Raw genomic sequence first — 8,596 nt, 5'->3', positions numbered from 1 at the left:
TGGGTATTCCAGAAGTCAGTATTTCCTAACCTGGTTTTTTTTTAGTTTTTTTTTTTTTTTTCGGTCCTCTATCTCATCATAAGTCTCTCTTTCTGGCATGCCTTTGCACCTAATGAACACATGAAAACACACACGCAACGAACAAATGCACACACTAGCACATAGAGCTAAGAAAATAAAATAGTAAGAACATGCAACCAAGAATCCAAGGAAATCTATGTTCTAGTTAAGCTTGGTGATTGCAAGCAAGAGAACTGCTCAAATTAGTTCCAGTAAACAGTGGCAGGGGGAACATCTTATAGTGCCAGAAGGTAAGAAAGTGCTAAAAAAGAGAGAGAGAAAAAAAACAAATGCCAAAAAGACACAGGAGCCAACTGAAGAGTTTCCAATAGGCAAAGACGAAAAAATTTAAACAATAAAACAAATAGCATAATACTGGGTTATAATCGCAAGTATGAAATAAATATTCATAACAGTGTATGTATTCATTATATGAATATAAATAAGTAATTGAATAAGTAAATACATAGGAGAGAATTTAAAAATGTCCCTTGCAGAAGAATTCTAAGTAATTTATGTAGATACTCTGACCTAAAGGAGAGGGAACATAATTCCCCATTTCTTAGCTGTAGGTTACACATAGTGACTTTCTTCTAAAGAGTACAGTATAGAAAGCAAGGGAAGAGAGGCTAACTTTATAGTGGTGGAACCTACCAAACACTACCTCACCCAGGTGACCAAGTTGACATCATCAACAATAAGTTATGTTAGTAGCATGTACTCTTTTTTTTTTTTTTTTTTTTTTTTTTGAGACAGTGTCTGGCTCTGTTCCCCAGGCTAAAATGCAGTGACATGATCCTGACTCACTGCAACCTCTTCTTCCCAAGCTCAAGCCCTTCTCCCACCTCCGCCTCCTGAGTAGCAGGGACTACAGGCACATGCCACTATGCCTGGCTAATTTTTGTATTTTTGGTAGAGGCAAGGGGTCTCACTCATTTGCCCAGGCCGATCTTGAACTCCTGAGCTCAGGAGATCTGCTGGGCTTGGCCTCCCAAAGTGTTGTGGTTACAGGCGTGAGCTACTGCACCCAGCCACAGGTACTCTTATTTATTTTTTATTTTTTAAAAATTTTATATTTATTTCTTTACAAAACAAGGTGTTGTCTTGCTCACTTTCCCAGGCTGACATGCAGTGGTGCACTCATAGTACGACTGTAGCAGTCGTGCAATCATAGTTCACTGCAGCCTAGAACTCCTGGGCTCAAGTGATCCTCTTGCCTCCACCTCCTGAGTAGCTGGGACTACAGGCACACACCAAAATGCCTGACTAATTGTTTTAGTTTTTGTAGTGGTGGGGTCTTGCTGTATTGTCCAGATTGGTCTTGACTTCCTGCACTCAAACAATCCTCCCACCTCAGCCTCTCAAAATGTTGGGATTATAGGTGTGAGCTGCCATGCCTAGTCAATAGGATGTACTCTTGCAATGTGATGAGAATGGTACTTTATCTCTGTGAACTTCCTCTCCAAAACACATTACCCCAGTCTAATCACACACACACACACACACACACACACACACACACACACAACAACAGCAACAACAGGCAAATCCCACTTGGAAACATTCTACAAAACGCCTGACCAGCAGTCCTTAAAATTATCAAGGTCCTCTAAAACAAGCAGTCTGAGAAACTATCAAAGCCAAGAGAAGCCTAAAGAGACATGACAACTAAATGTAATGTGGTGTCCTAGATGTGATCCTGGAACCAAAAAAAAAAGTATATTAGATAAAATCTAAGGAAATCTGAATAAATTATGAACTTCAGTTAATAATGCTGTAACAGTATTGGCTTATTAGTCGTAACAAATGTACCACGTTGATGGAAGATGTTAATAAAAGCAATAATAGGGAGAATTAGATGTGGATTTCTGGGAAACTGTTGTCTTATCTTTGCATTTTTTCTGTAAATATAAAACTGTTCTAAAAATTTAAGTTTTATTTTTAAAAAGTGGAGAAAGTGAAATCTGGCTGGTTACTGAAGGTAAAAGAGAATATCTTAGAGTCAAAGATTGGACTCATGGTCATGCCTATGAAAAGCCAGACCTGGAGACTAGAGAGCATTAAGGCACAAGCTATCCTTGATGTTTTTCAGTAGCCACAGGATTTCTCATCTATGCTTTATCTGATATATTAGCTTCTCTTTCACGACCTTCTTTATCTACTAAGTAACCATGCACATGGTTCACCATGGCTAGCATTTCTATCTCTCAGTCACTGCATTAGCTTCAGCAAGCATTTTGGCTGACTTAATTCAATTTTTTCTTCATAATAGACATGGAATCTGATTAGCTGCCAGTCAGGCAATGGCTTGTCTGTTCTTAGAACAGATATGCAACCTTAGTCCACATGATTATTTTGGGAGGAGGAGGCAAAGAACCATGTGATATTGTAGGGTCTCAAATATGAAGGGTCTTTAAAATGTTCATGAAAGATGTGTATTATGAAAAAATTGTGCATGGATCTCAAATTTTTTTGCACCAGAATAAACTCGTACTAACTTGTTATAACGTATCTGAACAGAATCTCGTTTGAGGCACTAAGAAGGGTAAGACATCAGTTTGAAAGGAACCCCTATCAGAGTAACATGATGTCTGCTAAAACTGAAACAAGAACAAATAGCAAATTTAAGGTGAAGTTTGGGTGAAAGGATGGTGAAATCACTGACACTTTACAAAAAGTTTATGGAGATAGTGCCCTAAAGAAATCAGCATTATGGAAATGATAACTAGTTTTAAGAAGGGACAAGACAATGTTGAAGATGAAGCTTGAAGTGCACGCCATTCACATCAATTTTCAAGGAAAAAATTAATCTTGTTCATGCCCTAATTGAAGAGGACCAATTACTAATAGCAGTAACAATAACCAACACCATAGACATCTCAACTGACTCCGCTTACACAATTCTGACAGAAAAATTAAAGTTGAGTGAACTTTCCACTTGGTGGGTGCCAAAACTGTTGTGCCTAGATTAGCTGTAGACAAAAGTGGAGCTTTCAATGGACATTTTACATGAGGGGGATCAAGATCCTGAAACATTTCTTCAAAGAATTGTAACAGGAGATGAAACATGACTTTACCAGTACAATACTGAAGACAAAACACAATCTAAGCAATGGCTACCAAGAGATGGGAGTGGCTCAGTCAAAACAAAAGCAGACACATCAAGAGCAAAGGTCATGGCAGCAGTGTTTCGGGATGCTGAAGCATCTTGCTGTTGACATTTTGGTTGGCCAAAGAATGATAACATCTGCTTATTTATGAGAGTGCTTTGAGAAAGCCAAAGCTTGAGCTGAAAAACGCCCAGGAAATCTTCACCAGAGAGTCCCTCTCCACCACTACAATGCTCCTGCTTATTTATCTCATCAAACAAGGATAATTGTGCAGGAGTTTCAATAGGAAATCATTAGACACCACCTTACAGTCTTCATTTGACATCTCTAACTTCTTTTTGATTCCTAATCTTAAAAAAATATCTTTTGCTTGGCATAGTGGCTCATGCCTGTCATCCCAACACTTTGAAAGGCCAAGGCAGGTGGATCACTTGAAGTCAGGAGTTTAAGACCAGCTTGGGCAACATGACAAAACCTGATCTCTAACAAAAATACAAAAATTAGCCGGGCATGGTAGTAGGTACCTATAACCCTAACTACTTAGGAGGCTGAGGCAGGAGAGTTGCTTGTACCCCAGAGGTGAAGGTTGCAGTGAGCCGAGATCATGCCACTGCACTCCAGCCTGGGTGACAGAGACTCTGTCTCAAAATAAATAAATAAATAAATAAATCTTTAAAGAGCACCCACTTTTCTTCTGTTAATCATTGAAAAATATTGCATTTACATAGTTAATTTCCCAGGACCCTCAATTCCTTAGGATGAACTAAATGGCTGATATCATTGCTTACAAAAGTGTGTTTAACTTGCCAGAGCTTATGTTGTGAAACAATTTCAATATTTTTATTTTTATCCTTTAATTTTATTTTTCCATGAGATTTTTGAAGTCCCTTTATAGAAAGTTATTTAAGGCTAATAAGGACAGAGGAGGATAATGGAATAGGTTTAGTGCATATGACAAAACTGTAATAAAAATATATACCTATACTATAAATTCTAAAATAATATAAATATAAAGAAACAATGGAAATTATCCTGAACTATGCTACAGCTGTGTAACAAGCAATCTTGATGTCATAAGACAATACATATAGATTTAACTCATGAGTCTGTAGGATTCAGCCAATGTAGGCTGAGCTCAGCAGGGTTAGTCAAATATCTGTGGATTATTTCCATAGTAATGATGTCTGGTGGTTGGCTAGCTATCATTTGGGGCACTAGGGACACCTAGGTCACATGTCTTTCATTCTCTACCAGGCTAGCCTGGACATGTTCTTATGGCAAAGTCAGAGCAAAGCAAAAGAAGAGATGGAAATGGCAGGTACTTTAACAAGCCTCTACTTGCATCACAACTGTGAACATATGCTGGCCAAATTTAGTCGCATGGCCGAACTCTAAATCAAGGATCAGGGAAATATATTTTCTGAATGCTGTGCTCTGCTAAGTCACATTGCAGAAGGCGCCAATATGATTGGTGGTGGTGGTGATGGAGAACTGGGACAATTAATATAATCAATGTATTGCATAAATGAAATATTTAAGTTATCAGATGGTGAGATTAATTTGAGAAGCCCATCCAGACAAAGTGATTTTGAATAAGTGTTTAAGTCAAATTATAAGAGAGCGCAGATGGATGTATTCATCATTTTGTCTGATTTAAAAGTATTCCTACTTTTGTTATTATGGATAAAGGGATCAAAAGAGGACAGGATGTAGCAGCTTCTATGTCCTGGAGTGAAATTATGATTCAGTTATTAACTCTGCTGCTCGGTAGCCCACAAGAAGTAATGCTGTATCCTTCTATTTGGCCTTATCTATTGTGACAAGGCTCCGGGGAACTGATGCGCATGAAATTCATTTCATGTCTCATTCACAGAATGCCTGAGTTTTGAAAATACCTTTATGATGTTTCAGGTTTCAGTTACCTAGTGTGTGATCTCACAAACTCACAGTCTTCAAAAGAAAGAACATTAACTTCTCTCAGAAGCTTCAGATTCTTTGTTACGGGAAACCCAGGAGGCATCATTGCAGGAGAAACATACAGGAGCACACAGGTCACTTTTGATAAAATGTCATGTATTCTAAGGGCACTAGAAATACGTTTTTATGCAAACTCGCAGTTGAAAAGATAGCACAGGTTTAGATAAAATAGATTCAAACCATGCTTATGTATAATACATTAACAAATAGATCATAGTCTTCCCATATCAAAGGTTTCTCAAAATACTTCATATAAATAAGAAAGATGATATTGTGACCATGGTAGCAAATAGATAAAAAATGTGCAAATAAGAACAATGGCATTTTCAGAATCTCACAGGAAAAATACAGTAACATCTTTCTTCCATTAAATAAGAAAATATAAGAATACACAAAAGACTGGAACAAACATATAATGTCCTCTCATTCTGCAATATATTGCCATTGTTGCTTTGTATCACTCTTCTTTCCATGTCATAACAATTAAATCTGAATCTTCCATTTTGGTTCCCTTCCAACAAGCCCTTGAGAATAAGGCTGAATTGGCAAATGCTTGACACTCCCCTTAGTCCCCCAATGGTACACATCACAGTTTGATTTGGGAGCCTTTCCCAATAGAGACTATAGCAGGTCTACAAATCTATCTCAACATATTTCTCTGGTTAATTCCATGTGGGATTAGAACTAGCAACATGAGGAAACCAGTGTGACCTCCCTGAACCATTCGCGTCTCCTTCCTCTCTGCCTTGATTAGTCTAGCCAACTCCTATTCACCCCTCAAATTTCAGCTCACTTCCACTCTCCCAGAAGGCTGCCCTGACTGATCATTCTCATTTTGGTATACCTCCCGTGTTCTCATAAAATCCTGGGCATATCTCTATGAAAGAGCTGTTTGCACTGTGTCATCTTCTATATTTAGTTGTCTGTCTATTCCACTCACTAGTCTATGAGAGAGATATGAGTGAATCAAGAAGAGAGAAAAATTACATTGTGATTTGTCTGCAGAGAGCAACTAAATCTCATAGCACAGTGCATAGAACATGGCGCCTACCATTTTGGTGACTGCATGCTTGTCTATGAGATGGAGAGTGAGTGAGCAAGTGAGTGATTTATAAATTGAATTAACTTGAAGAGAAAAGGCCCATGTGTACGTGTTTTTCCTTCTATCCCTGCTCCCCACTCTGAAAACTACCAAATGTTGGTGACATTTTTGAGAGCTTATTTGAAGCAAAAACAGGCCAGTTGAAAAATGTCAGTCTTATGTAACATCTCTAAAATTCTTGGGCTGGGATGAGGGGGTGGGAGCAGCAGTGAGGTGCTGACAGAAGAGGTTTTATTTTTGGCTCCATTGAGAGCGCTGAGGATACAAGTTGATTTATTTATGCAGGCAGCTCAATTCCATGACAAGAGCAGTGGGGCTTGGAATTGAGAAACTACAGCTTACCTCTATCAAGTTACTTAAAAATTCTAAGCCCCAGTTCCTATTTTTGTAAACTAAGGATAACAAGAGCTACCTCCTTAGAATACTCCAAGGGGTTGTTATGACAAGATGGACAGATCACTGCAAGCCTCTTCACCAGGGATACACCCTGGCAATGTTGGCAGAATCATTGCAGCTACTGGAAGTCACCGAATAAAGCTGGTTATCTCTTCCAGCATCTTTTTATTCAAGGAGGTAGGGGACATATTAATTTTGTATTGAAATAAACAGGTATATTACATGTATAGAATGTAAAATACTCATGAATATTTATGAGACTTCAAAGAAATTTCATACTTAGAGCAACAGACTATCCCCTGAATTGCCCAAGGGTTCATATTTACTTTTCTCTACTGCTAAGTTAGGAAAGTTGGAAAAGCCCTGATTATGGTAAGTAGTTTCAAACACTTTCAAACATCACATAACTGTGTCAGATGGTCACAGATTTAATATTATTTATTTACGATTTTTCCTTAGAAATGAGTCTTGTGACTAAGTACAGCTTATAGATCCAAAGCCAGCAGCAGCTACTTTGTCTTATTTTATAGACCATGTATGGAATTCTTGAAGTGCATCTACATAATAATTTCCCCAATCATCAAATTAATTAATTTTTAAAATTTTTTTGTCAGTCATGAATGCGAAGTACATCTCTCTTTGGCAGATCCTTATAAGTAAACAATAAGAATGAGAAAAAATGTTAGACTTTCTGCTCAAGCAGTCTCTCCAACACGTACAATAGTGGTGGCAACTCAGCTTGCAGAAAAAATAAATTACGACTCAGCCAGTGTGGAAGAGTTTTCAAACACAGCGTGCAAAAGATGCTATTCTATGTTTGCTTTTACGATTTGAAAAGAAATCCTATGTAGGTGTTTTGTGAGAACTAGAAATTGCCACCGCTGTTTAATTTCATATAACAACAAATTCCTTCAATATGTGGTCATATTAATATTGCTGCTTAAAAGAGATTGATGCTTTTACCTACTCACATACACCTGAATGTGTGAGTAAGTGAAACCTACACAAACCTGCACAAAATGCTATTGAGTTTATTGGAAGACATGACATTAAAAGCCATCAAGCCCAAACTGCTATTCAGTTTATGAGACAATGTGATATTAAAAGCCATCAAGCCCAAATACAGAAGAAAATTGGAAGTATAGAAGTGTTACAAATAGAGAGGAGAAATCAAATGTAGAAGAAAAATTGTGAAGCAAGAGAAAGCAAGACTTCGGCAAGATAGAACCAACATTTGATACCAGAAATACCTGACAAGAGTGATTGTTATCAAGAGATGAAAAGATATTTGTATTTTCTCAGGTTCTATGTGCATCTGTTTGTAATTATGTTTATAACTGACAAACTTCTGTTTCATATTCCTTGTGAGAGACGTTTTTGGTTGTTTGGAGAGTGTGTACATTTTGTTTTGTGTTTTACGTTTTAGGGCTGTTGACTGTTAAAAGAAAAATATGGATAGAATAGGAAGACCTCAGGGTTTCAGAGTTTGAAAAAGTTCTAAATATCATTTCTGGACTTTGCTCAAAACTCTAGCTGAATTTCAAGTCTGAAACTGAAAAACAAATCCTAGAAAAGCTTGCATTTTTGCAAATGTATTTCAGACATCTGCCTAGCCTTTGCAAAAGTCCTATTTTCTGATTTACCTGATGGCCCTGATTCGGCTGTAGGTTATTGCAAGAAAGCTTTTCCTTTTAGTTCAAGACCCAAAGGACAAAGGATCCTTTTTTCCCCCTAACAATTTATTTTACAGGCTTCTCCTGGTTCAGTGATAGAAGAATACTCACACTTGAAAAGTACTTTGGACTTGATGATAAATGCTAGTTAGGTATTATTTCCATTCAAGTGGGCAAAACCCTAGAGAACTGATTGATAGCTGTGGGACTGCATTATGTGAAGGAGGCTCCTCACACCCACCAGGAGTTTGCCTGATGAAATGACTATGACTTGATCA

This window comes from Macaca fascicularis, chromosome 18, assembly GCF_037993035.2.
Source record: "Macaca fascicularis isolate 582-1 chromosome 18, T2T-MFA8v1.1".
Taxonomy (NCBI): domain Eukaryota; kingdom Metazoa; phylum Chordata; class Mammalia; order Primates; family Cercopithecidae; genus Macaca; species Macaca fascicularis.
The sequence above is the reverse complement of the archived record's forward strand: the minus strand, read 5'-3'. Positions refer to the sequence as shown.